This window comes from Melanostigma gelatinosum, assembly GCF_949748355.1.
Source record: "Melanostigma gelatinosum genome assembly, chromosome: 14".
Taxonomy (NCBI): domain Eukaryota; kingdom Metazoa; phylum Chordata; class Actinopteri; order Perciformes; family Zoarcidae; genus Melanostigma; species Melanostigma gelatinosum.
In genome coordinates, this window is record NC_136647.1 from 1,617,281 (window position 1) to 1,629,673 (window position 12,393).

Consider the following 12,393-nt stretch of genomic DNA (forward strand, 5'->3'; position numbering starts at 1 on the left):
TGAGCCCTTCATCAACCCTTTCTGTAAGTCAGCATTAGATGCAGACTTTGCCTCAGAGAGAGAGAGAGAGAGAGAGAGAGAGAGATGGACCCTCAGGACAGTGAAAGAGTTGCATGTGGTGGATCTCGTAGCGTGAGAACTGAGCTTTGCACCAACTGAGTGAAGATCCAGCGTTAGCATCACACCACGGGGATCTGTAGCCCATACATGCGGTGACAGTTGAACCCTTTGTTGTATGATATCGTTGTTTGTCTTTGATCAATTGTCCGCAAATGTTTTCATCTGTTTGTGAATCCAATGAAGGTGGAAGCAGGTGAATGGTGATAGTTAAAGAGGTTGATGGTATAATAACATCCTGCTTCACTTTTGGTCGCTAAAAGTGCTGAAGTGAAGTATAATATGTATTACATGTGTCAGAACATGTTTAGATTATAGGATGTGACATTGGTGCTTAATACTCAAACCATCATGAATGCTTGCTGGTCGGCCCAGAGGACTCCTGGAGCAGCAACATGGAGGTTTCATAGAGAAAGATATCTTGGTGCATTCAGCACCTGGTTTACTGAGGCAGCAGCTCACCAGACAAGTCTGCTGCCATTCTAGCTGCTGCATGTGTGTGTGTGTGTGTGTGTGTCCACCTGATACATTACTGTCAGAGATGATGTCACTGATGATGTCACTGATGGGCTTACCTGAGCAGGTGAGTTCCACGATGGAGGAAGAGGAAACTGATGTTACACAATCCTTCAGAGCAGATCCAGAGTGAACACATTCAGAGTCGATCCTCCACACAGGTCTCCATGAGGACTTCGCTCTCCGTCTGATAGAAACAGCAGAGCCACAGTCCAGCTCTCTGCAGGCAACAGCTGCTGTCTTCAGGGTCCAGTGAGAGTCATAGCCATAGTAACCTACTGGTCTCCAGCCTCCTCGATGTTTCACCTCCAGTGTTCCTGCACAGCGACTGGCTCCTCCCTCCAACCTGACAGCTTCTGAACAGAAACAAGAGAGTCGTCAGTGAAGAAATGAATTTAATGAATAAATATAAACCAACACTTGACTGCTGATTCTGCTTCGTTGGTTCTTTGTTTCTCTTTTCTTCCTCTATTTACCTGTTGATGTGTGATCTCCTTCAGCCTGGAGTCCTGGAGAAATAGACACATTTGTTGTTTTAAGTGAATATAATAGAAATGTATTTGCAGTTCAAAACCTTATTGTGATGTTGTTACATTTATATTCAGACAGTTGGACCTGCATTAAAAACAAGACTGTGTTTAGACGTCTCCATCTGTTTCAGCCAATCACAGAAGAGGAGATTAAAGGGTCATATTTCTTTGTGACAGTACAACAAACAAGACATTTATTATTTCTTAAATTGAAATGCTTATTAACAAGGGCTTCCCTCAGAAGGCAGAGCATCCTGAGGGGAGGGGCTAAAAACAGAAATGTCCAAAGTTAAGAAGACATAATAACAACATGTTATATTGATTATTATCAGGCAGCAAAAAGGGTTTAAAGGGTTCAGCCAATCAGAGGCAGCGAGTCATGATGCTCTCTCAGTACTCAATGATGAATACATTGTTTCCTGTGAGTCCTTCACAATAAAAGCCCCCATAGTGATTGTCTTGTGTGTGTTTTAATGTGAAGCATGAGTCAGTTTGTGCGTACGTGTGTATGAGTGTGTGTGCGTGTGAGAGTGTGTATGTGTGTGTGTGTGTGTATGTGTGTGAGTGTATGAGTGTGTGTATGAGTGTGTGTATGTGTGTGTGTGTGTGTGTGTGTGTGTGTATGAGTGTGTGTGTGTGTGAGTGTATGAGTGTGTATGTGTGTGAGAGTGTGTGTATGTGTGTGTGTATGTGTGTGTGTGTATGAGTGTGTGTATGAGTGTGTGTATGAGTGTGTGTGTATGTGTGTGTGTATGAGTGTGTGTGTGTGTGAGTGTATGAGTGTGTGTATGAGTGTGTGTGTGTGTGAGTGTATGAGTGTGTGTATGAGTGTGTGTGTGTGTGTGTGTGTGAGTGTATGAGTGTGTGTATGAGTGTGTGTGTGTGTGTGTGAGTGTATGAGTGTGTGTGTGTGTGTGCGTGTGTGTAGGTACGTGCATATGAGTGTGTGTGCGTGTGAGAGTGTGTGTATGTGTGTGTGTATGTATGTGTATGTGTGTGTGTGTATGAGTGTGTGTGTGTATGAGTGTGTGTATGAGTGTGTGTGTGTATGAGTGTGTGAGTGTATGAGTGTGTGTATGAGTGTGAGAGTGTGTGTATGTGTGTGAGAGTGTGTGTATGTGTGTGTGTGTATGAGTGTGTGTATGAGTGTGTGTATGAGTGTGTGTATGAGTGTGTGTGTGTGTGTGAGTGTATGAGTGTGTGTATGAGTGTGTGTGTGTGTGTGTGTGTGTATGAGTGTGTGTGTGAGTGTATGAGTGTGTGTATGAGTGTGTGTATGAGTGTGTGTATGTGTGTGTATGTGTGTGAGTGTATGTGCGTGTGTGTAGGTATGTGTGTGTGTGTAAGAGTGTGTGTGCGTGTGTGTAGGTACGTGCATATGAGTGTGTGTGTGTGTGTGCGTGTATGAGTGTGTGAGTGTGTGTGTGTGTGCGTGTGTGTAGGTATGTGTGTGTGTATGTGTGTGTATGTGTGTGTGTAGGTATATGTGTGTAAGAGTGTGTGTGCGTGCGTGTAGGTATGTGCATATGAGTGTGTGTGTGTGTGTGTATGAGTGTGTGTGTAGGTGTGTGTGAGTGTGTGTGTAGGTGTGTGTGTAGTGTGAAGGATTTCAGTATTAAAAACATTATTAGTCGGATTAATAACACCCCTAGTGGTGAGTAGAAGTGTCACAATAATAAGAATGTCAAAATATGTTAAGTCACAATATATTTACTGATGGAATGTATCATGTGTTTCCTGTATGTTTATCATAGAAGTGTTAAGCCATAAAAGACAATCATTGAATGTATCAAAGTGAAGAATAGCCAATGGACAGACAGGGATTTTGAGAAAGACATTGTAGAGACCACCAGGACCAGAGGAGGCCGGACGACTTCAACCAAACACTCAGATGATAACTGCCCCAAGCCAGGAGGGGCTATTGCATTTCGGCCAATCACAGAGGCTGATACTGGACATTTCAACTTTCGGACGGGGACTTTTAAATGTAAGACAGTTCCAGAGGGTTTTGGCTTGAGGTCGCGCCGTTACCACTCTGGGTAGTTGACCAGCTGGGTGGCCTATTCGATGGGCCTTGTGAGAACTCTGCCCCACGGGACATATTGATATCGATCGAGTCATTCAGTTTGCAACTCTTCTTGCTTCTCTTGTTTATTAAATACTTTTTGATTGTAAACCGGATCCGGTTCACTTTTGGTGCGACTTCGCTGCCGAAGGTTTGCAGCAGCGAAAGTCCAGCGGTCTGGGTCTGCCCTGAAAACATCAAGCCCCAACAGTAGGTATGTGTGTGTGTGAGTGTGAGTGTGTGAATGTGCGTATGTTTGCAAATGTGTGTGTGTGTGCGTATGTGCCTGTGTGTGTGTATGTGTGTGTGTTCTCTGATTTAAAGATACAACAGTAATATTGTAATAAAACACATTCTCTAAATTCTCTAAATCAGAGTCCTACCTGAGCTCAACAGCAACATCAGCAGCATCAACAGGTGATCCATGACGTCCAGGTAGACCGTCTCTCTCACGTCTAACGTCTCTCTCACGTCTAACGTCTCTCTAACGTCTCTCTGCCTGTCTAACGTCTCTCTGTCCGTCTCTCTAATGTCTCTCTAATGTCTCTCTAATGTCTCTCTTTCCGTCTCTCTAACGTCTCTCTAACGTCTCTCTGTCCGTCTCTCTAACGTCTCTCTGTCCGTCTCTCTAACGTCTCTCTAACGTCTCTCTGTCCGTCTCTCTAACGTCTCTCTGTCCGTCTCTCTAACGTCTCTCTATCCGTCTCTCTAACGTCTCTCTGTCCGTCTCTCTAACGTCTCTCTGTCCGTCTCTCTAACGTCTCTCTTTCCGTCTCTCTGTCCGTCTCTCTAACGTCTCTCTTTCCGTCTCTCTGTCCGTCTCTCTAACGTCTCTCTAACATCTCTCTGTCCGTCTCTCTAATGTCTCTCTAATGTCTCTCTTTCCATCTCTCTGTCCGTCTCTCTGTCCGTCTCTCTCCCGTCTCTCTGTCCGTCTCTCTCCCGTCTCTCTGTCCGTCTCTCTCCCGTCTCTCTGCCGTCTGAGTGTCTGTGTGCTGTGCTCGGTGTATATCTGTGTACAGGAAGAGGTGGCGCTTTACTGATGGCTTATCTTTAGTTTTACAGAGAAGAGTCTCTGTCACATGATCAGCTTCTTCTGTCCACCATGTTTCCAGTGTGGCAGTGGATCAGACACGTCTTCACTCTGGTGTCTTGTTCTCACTTCGGTCTGACACCAATCTGTTTAGTTATTGTCCTGTACAGCATGTGGGCTCATGGAAGTATAGAAGCATAGAACTATAGATCTATAGAGCCAGACAAATATAAAAACAGGAACGAGTTACATTCTCTTGATCGTTTTAAATCTTCTGTTTGTTTGAGTCTTGTTATCGTAGTTTCTTATTTTCTTGTCGTCGTTTCACATGTTTGTGGTTTTCTTTAACTTTCATGGTTGTTTGAGTCTCTCTGTCGTTGCATTATGTCTCTTTGTAGTCATTTTGTTATCATGAGTCCTTCATGAAGCTGCAGGATGTGTTCAGCTCTGAACCCATTGGTCCATCTGACTGTCAATCAACAGATCGATATCTCTGTGAGCACATCCAGCAGCTTCCTGTGTTGCTCTGGTGATCTTACATCGTGTGTCGTCACTTTGTTTCTCCTTCACTGAATAGTTTCTCGTGATTTATTACTTCTGATGATTTCGTGAACTCCTGATTCAAACCGACTCTGTTGTTGCTCTTTATCAACTTTCTCCTGAGAGATGGAAGAAGTGCTCACATCTTTCACTGCAGTAAAAGTACTAATACGACAGTGAGGAAGTACTCACATCTTTCACTGCAGTAAAAGTACTAATACGACAGTGAGGAAGTACTCTGTTACTGTTAAAGTACTAATACGACAGTGACGAAGTACTCTGTTACTGTTAAAGTACTAATACGACAGTGACGAAGTACTCTGTTACTGTTAAAGTACTAATACGACAGTGAGGAAGTACTCTGTTACTGTTAAAGTACTAATACGACAGTGAGGAAGTACTCTGTTACAGTTAAAGTAATAATACGACAGTGAAGAAGTACTCTGTTACTGTTAAAGTACTAATACGACAGTGAAGAAGTACTCTGTTACTGTTAAAGTACTAATACGACAGTGACGAAGTACTCTGTTACAGTTAAAGTACTAATACGACAGTGACGAAGTACTCTGTTACAGTTAAAGTACTAATACGACAGTGTAGAAGTACTCTGTTACAGTTAAAGTACTAATACGACAGTGTAGAAGTACTCTGTTACAGTTAAAGTACTAATACGACAGTGTAGAAGTACTCTGTTACAGTTAAAGTACTAATACGACAGTGTAGAAGTACTCTGTTACTGTTAAAGTACTAATACGACAGTGACGAAGTACTCTGTTACAGTTAAAGTACTAATACGACAGTGAAGAAGTACTCTGTTACAGTTAAAGTACTAATACGACAGTGAAGAAGTACTCTGTTACAGTCAAAGTACTAATACGACAGTGTAGAAGTACTCTGTTACAGTTAAAGTACTAATATGACAGTGAAGAAGTACTCTGTTACAGTTAAAGTACTAATACGACAGTGTAGAAGTACTCTGTTACAGTTAAAGTACTAATTTGACAGTGTAGAAGTACTCTGTTACAGTTAAAGTACTAATACGACAGTGTAGAAGTACTCTGTTACAGTTAAAGTACTAATACGACAGTGTAGAAGTACTCTGTTACAGTTAAAGCACCAACACAAAGCTGTACTCTCTAAATCTGTGTACTGTACATAACATGACCAAAGTCACTAATAACAGTCTTTCGGTTGAACAGGGAACATGTGTTAGTACATCACTTTGGTAGTATTTCTCTGCTGAGGCAGCGTGAGTGTAACTCTGAGCTGCTGTTTCTCAGATGAAGAGAAGGACTCGTGTTCTTCACCACAGCTGCTGAACTGCGGTTGTGTGAAACTGATTCTATCTGATTTCACAAGAAGCTGCTGACTGATTGCAGATTAAACTGTTTCCATGACGGCTGAGCTGTTCCTGTCAGATGAATGCTGTCAGTGTCGTCTTCTTCTTTCTGATGGATGTGTTTTACTTCAGCTACTAGTACTACTACTACTAGAACTACTGCAGTCTGTGTGTGACTGTGACTGTGACAGTGTAGAAGTACTCTGTTACAGTTAAAGTACTAATACGACAGTGAAGAAGTACTCTGTTACAGTTAAAGTACTAATACGACAGTGAAGAAGTACTCTGTTACAGTTAAAGTACTAATACGACAGTGAAGAAGTACTCTGTTACAGTTAAAGTACTAATACGACAGTGAAGAAGTACTCTGTTACAGTTAAAGTACTAATACGACAGTGTAGAAGTACTCTGTTACAGTTAAAGTACTAATACGACAGTGAAGAAGTACTCTGTTACAGTTAAAGTACTAATACGACAGTGAAGAAGTACTCTGTTACAGTTAAAGTACTAATACGACAGTGAAGAAGTACTCTGTTACAGTTAAAGTACTAATACGACAGTGAAGAAGTACTCTGTTACAGTTAAAGTACTAATACGACAGTGTAGAAGTACTCTGTTACAGTTAAAGTACTAATACGACAGTGTAGAAGTACTCTGTTAAAGTACTAATACGACAGTGTAGAAGTACTCTGTTACAGTTAAAGTACTAATACGACAGTGAAGAAGTACTCTGTTACAGTTAAAGTACTAATACGACAGTGTAGAAGTACTCTGTTAAAGTACTAATACGACAGTGTAGAAGTACTCTGTTACTGTTAAAGTACTAATACGACAGTGTAGAAGTACTCTGTTACAGTTAAAGTACTAATACGACAGTGAAGAAGTACTCTGTTACAGTTAAAGTACTAATACGACAGTGTAGAAGTACTCTGTTACTGTTAAAGTACTAATACGACAGTGTAGAAGTACTCTGTTACAGTTAAAGTACTGATACGACAGTGAAGAAGTACTCTGTTACAGTTAAAGTACTAATACGACAGTGAAGAAGTACTCTGTTACAGTTAAAGTACTGATACGACAGTGAAGAAGTACTCTGTTACAGTTAAAGTACTAATACGACAGTGAAGAAGTACTCTGTTACAGTTAAAGTACTGATACGACAGTGAAGAAGTACTCTGTTACAGTTAAAGTACTAATATGACAGTGTAGAAGTACTCTGTTAAAGTTAAAGTACTAATATGACAGTGAAGAAGTACTCTGTTACAGTTAAAGTACTAATACGACAGTGTAGAAGTACTCTGTTACAGTTAAAGTACTAATACGACAGTGTAGAAGTACTCTGTTACAGTTAAAGTACTAATACGACACTGAAGAAGTACTCTGTTCCTGTTAAAGTACTAATACGACAGTGAAGAAGTACTCTGTTACAGTTAAAGTACTAATACGACAGTGAAGAAGTACTCTGTTACAGTTAAAGCACGAATACGACAGTGTAGAAGTACTCTGTTAAAGTACTAATACGACAGTGTAGAAGTACTCTGTTACAGTTAAAGTACTAATACGACAGTGAAGAAGTACTCTGTTACTGTTAAAGTACTAATACGACAGTGTGGAAGTACTCTGTTACAGTTAAAGCACTAATACGACAGTGAAGAAGTACTCTGTTAAAGTACTAATACGACAGTGAAGAAGTACTCTGTTACAGTTAAAGTACTAATACGACACTGAAGAAGTACTCTGTAATACGACAGTGTAGAAGTACTCTGTTACTGTTAAAGTACTAATACGACAGTGTAGAAGTACTCTGTTACTGTTAAAGTACTAATACGACAGTGTAGAAGTACTCTGTTACAGTTAAAGTACTAATACGACAGTGTAGAAGTACTCTGTTACAGTTCAAGTACTAATACGACAGTGTAGAAGTACTCTGTTACAGTTAAAGTACTAATACGACACTGAAGAAGTACTCTGTTCCTGTTAAAGTACTAATACGACAGTGAAGAAGTACTCTGTTACAGTTAAAGTACTAATACGACACTGAAGAAGTACTCTGTTCCTGTTAAAGTACTAATACGACAGTGAAGAAGTACTCTGTTACAGTTAAAGTACTAATACGACAGTGAAGAAGTACTCTGTTACAGTTAAAGCACGAATACGACAGTGTAGAAGTACTCTGTTAAAGTACTAATACGACACTGAAGAAGTACTCTGTTACTGTTAAAGTACTAATACGACAGTGTGGAAGTACTCTGTTACAGTTAAAGCACTAATACGACAGTGAAGAAGTACTCTGTTACAGTTAAAGTACTCATACGACAGTGAAGAAGTACTCTGTAATACGACAGTGTAGAAGTACTCTGTTACTGTTAAAGTACTAATACGACAGTGAAGAAGTACTCTGTTACAGTTAAAGTACTAATACGACACTGAAGAAGTACTCTGTAATACGACAGTGTAGAAGTACTCTGTTACTGTTAAAGTACTAATATGACAGTGTAGAAGTACTCTGTTAAAGTTAAAGTACTAATATGACAGTGAAGAAGTACTCTGTTACAGTTAAAGTACTAATACGACAGTGTAGAAGTACTCTGTTACAGTTCAAGTACTAATACGACAGTGTAGAAGTACTCTGTTACAGTTAAAGTACTAATACGACACTGAAGAAGTACTCTGTTCCTGTTAAAGTACTAATACGACAGTGAAGAAGTACTCTGTTACAGTTAAAGTACTAATACGACAGTGAAGAAGTACTCTGTTACAGTTAAAGCACGAATACGACAGTGTAGAAGTACTCTGTTAAAGTACTAATACGACAGTGTAGAAGTACTCTGTTACAGTTAAAGTACTAATACGACAGTGAAGAAGTACTCTGTTACTGTTAAAGTACTAATACGACAGTGAGGAAGTACTCTGTTACAGTTAAAGCACTAATACGACAGTGAAGAAGTACTCTGTTAAAGTACTAATATGACAGTGTAGAAGTACTCTGTTACAGTTAAAGTACTAATACGACAGTGAAGAAGTACTCTGTTACTGTTAAAGTACTAATACGACAGTGTGGAAGTACTCTGTTACAGTTAAAGCACTAATACGACAGTGAAGAAGTACTCTGTTAAAGTACTAATACGACAGTGAAGAAGTACTCTGTTACAGTTAAAGCACTAATACGACAGTGAAGAAGTACTCTGTTAAAGTACTAATACGACAGTGAAGAAGTACTCTGTTACAGTTAAAGTACTAATACGACACTGAAGAAGTACTCTGTAATACGACAGTGTAGAAGTACTCTGTTACTGTTAAAGTACTAATACGACAGTGTAGAAGTACTCTGTTACTGTTAAAGTACTAATACGACAGTGTAGAAGTACTCTGTTACAGTTAAAGTACTAATACGACAGTGTAGAAGTACTCTGTTACAGTTCAAGTACTAATACGACAGTGTAGAAGTACTCTGTTACAGTTAAAGTACTAATACGACACTGAAGAAGTACTCTGTTCCTGTTAAAGTACTAATACGACAGTGAAGAAGTACTCTGTTACAGTTAAAGTACTAATACGACACTGAAGAAGTACTCTGTTCCTGTTAAAGTACTAATACGACAGTGAAGAAGTACTCTGTTACAGTTAAAGTACTAATACGACAGTGAAGAAGTACTCTGTTACAGTTAAAGCACGAATACGACAGTGTAGAAGTACTCTGTTAAAGTACTAATACGACACTGAAGAAGTACTCTGTTACTGTTAAAGTACTAATACGACAGTGTGGAAGTACTCTGTTACAGTTAAAGCACTAATACGACAGTGAAGAAGTACTCTGTTAAAGTACTAATACGACAGTGAAGAAGTACTCTGTTACAGTTAAAGTACTAATACGACACTGAAGAAGTACTCTGTAATACGACAGTGTAGAAGTACTCTGTTACTGTTAAAGTACTAATATGACAGTGTAGAAGTACTCTGTTAAAGTTAAAGTACTAATATGACAGTGAAGAAGTACTCTGTTACAGTTAAAGTACTAATACGACAGTGTAGAAGTACTCTGTTACAGTTCAAGTACTAATACGACAGTTTAGAAGTACTCTGTTACAGTTAAAGTACTAATACGACACTGAAGAAGTACTCTGTTCCTGTTAAAGTACTAATACGACAGTGAAGAAGTACTCTGTTACAGTTAAAGTACTAATACGACAGTGAAGAAGTACTCTGTTACAGTTAAAGCACGAATACGACAGTGTAGAAGTACTCTGTTAAAGTACTAATACGACACTGAAGAAGTACTCTGTTACTGTTAAAGTACTAATACGACAGTGTGGAAGTACTCTGTTACAGTTAAAGCACTAATACGACAGTGAAGAAGTACTCTGTTAAAGTACTAATACGACAGTGAAGAAGTACTCTGTTACAGTTAAAGTACTAATACGACACTGAAGAAGTACTCTGTAATACGACAGTGTAGAAGTACTCTGTTACTGTTAAAGTACTAATACGACAGTGTAGAAGTACTCTGTTACTGTTAAAGTACTAATACGACAGTGTAGAAGTACTCTGTTACTGTTAAAGTACTAATACGACAGTGTAGAAGTACTCTGTTACAGTTAAAGTACTAATACGACAGTGTAGAAGTACTCTGTTACTGTTAAAGTACTAATACGACAGTGTAGAAGTACTCTGTTACTGTTAAAGTACTAATACGACAGTGAAGAAGTACTCTGTTAAAGTACTAATACGACAGTGAAGAAGTACTCTGTTACTGTTAAAGTACTAATACGACAGTGTAGAAGTACTCTGTTACAGTTAAAGTACTAATACGACAGTGTAGAAGTACTCTGTTAAAGTACTAATACGACAGTGAAGAAGTACTCTGTTACAGTTAAAGTACTAATACGACAGTGTAGAAGTACTCTGTTAAAGTACTAATACGACAGTGTAGAAGTACTCTGTTACAGTTAAAGTACTAATACGACAGTGAAGAAGTACTCTGTTACTGTTAAAGTACTAATACGACAGTGTAGAAGTACTCTGTTAAAGTACTAATACGACAGTGAAGAAGTACTCTGTTAAAGTACTAATACGACAGTGAAGAAGTACTCTGTTAAAGTACTAATACGACAGTGAAGAAGTACTCTGTTACTGTTAAAGTACTAATACGACAGTGTAGAAGTACTCTGTTACTGTTAAAGTACTAATACGACAGTGAAGAAGTACTCTGTTACAGTTAAAGTACTAATACGACAGTGTAGAAGTACTCTGTTACTGTTAAAGCACTAATACGACAGTGAAGAAGTACTCTGTTACAGTTAAAGTACTAATACGACAGTGTAGAAGTACTCTATTAAAGTACTAATACGACAGTGAAGAAGTACTCTGTTACTGTTAAAGTACTAATACGACAGTGTAGAAGTACTCTGTTACTGTTAAAGTACTAATACGACAGTGAAGAAGTACTCTGTTACAGTTAAAGTACTAATACGACAGTGTAGAAGTACTCTGTTACTGTTAAAGCACTAATACGACAGTGAAGAAGTACTCTGTTACAGTTAAAGTACTAATACGACAGTGTAGAAGTACTCTGTTACAGTTAAAGTACTAATACGACAGTGAAGAAGTACTCTGTTACAGTTAAAGTACTAATACGACAGTGTAGAAGTACTCTGTTACTGTTAAAGCACTAATACGACAGTGAAGAAGTACTCTGTTACAGTTAAAGTACTAATACGACAGTGTAGAAGTACTCTGTTAAAGTACTAATACGACAGTGTAGAAGTACTCTGTTAAAGTACTAATACGACAGTGTAGAAGTACTCTGTTACTGTTAAAGCACTAATACGACAGTGAAGAAGTACTCTGTTACTGTTAAAGTACTAATACGACAGTGTAGAAGTACTCTGTTACTGTTAAAGCACTAATACGACAGTGAAGAAGTACTCTGTTACAGTTAAAGTACTAATACGACAGTGTAGAAGTACTCTGTTACAGTTAAAGTACTAATACGACAGTGAAGAAGTACTCTGTTACAGTTAAAGTACTAATACGACAGTGTAGAAGTACTCTGTTACTGTTAAAGCACTAATACGACAGTGAAGAAGTACTCTGTTACAGTTAAAGTACTAATACGACAGTGTAGAAGTACTCTGTTAAAGTACTAATACGACAGTGTAGAAGTACTCTGTTACTGTTAAAGTACTAATACGACAGTGAAGAAGTACTCTGTTACAGTTAAAGTACTAATACGACAGTGAAGAAGTACTCTGTT

The 12,393-nt window shown here is 38.9% G+C and overlaps 1 long non-coding RNA gene across 1 annotated transcript; it reads right to left on the reverse strand.

Annotated features, from left to right (window-relative positions):
* Positions 1 to 847: 847 nt before the first annotated feature.
* On the reverse strand, positions 848 to 3,742 carry LOC306787884. The gene is made up of 3 exons (XR_013772570.1): positions 3,612 to 3,742; positions 1,110 to 1,142; positions 848 to 989 (listed from the first exon to the last, which is right to left on the reverse strand). It is a non-coding gene; the product is annotated as an uncharacterized lncRNA (long non-coding RNA).
* Between the last annotated feature and the right edge of the window lie 8,651 nt (positions 3,743 to 12,393).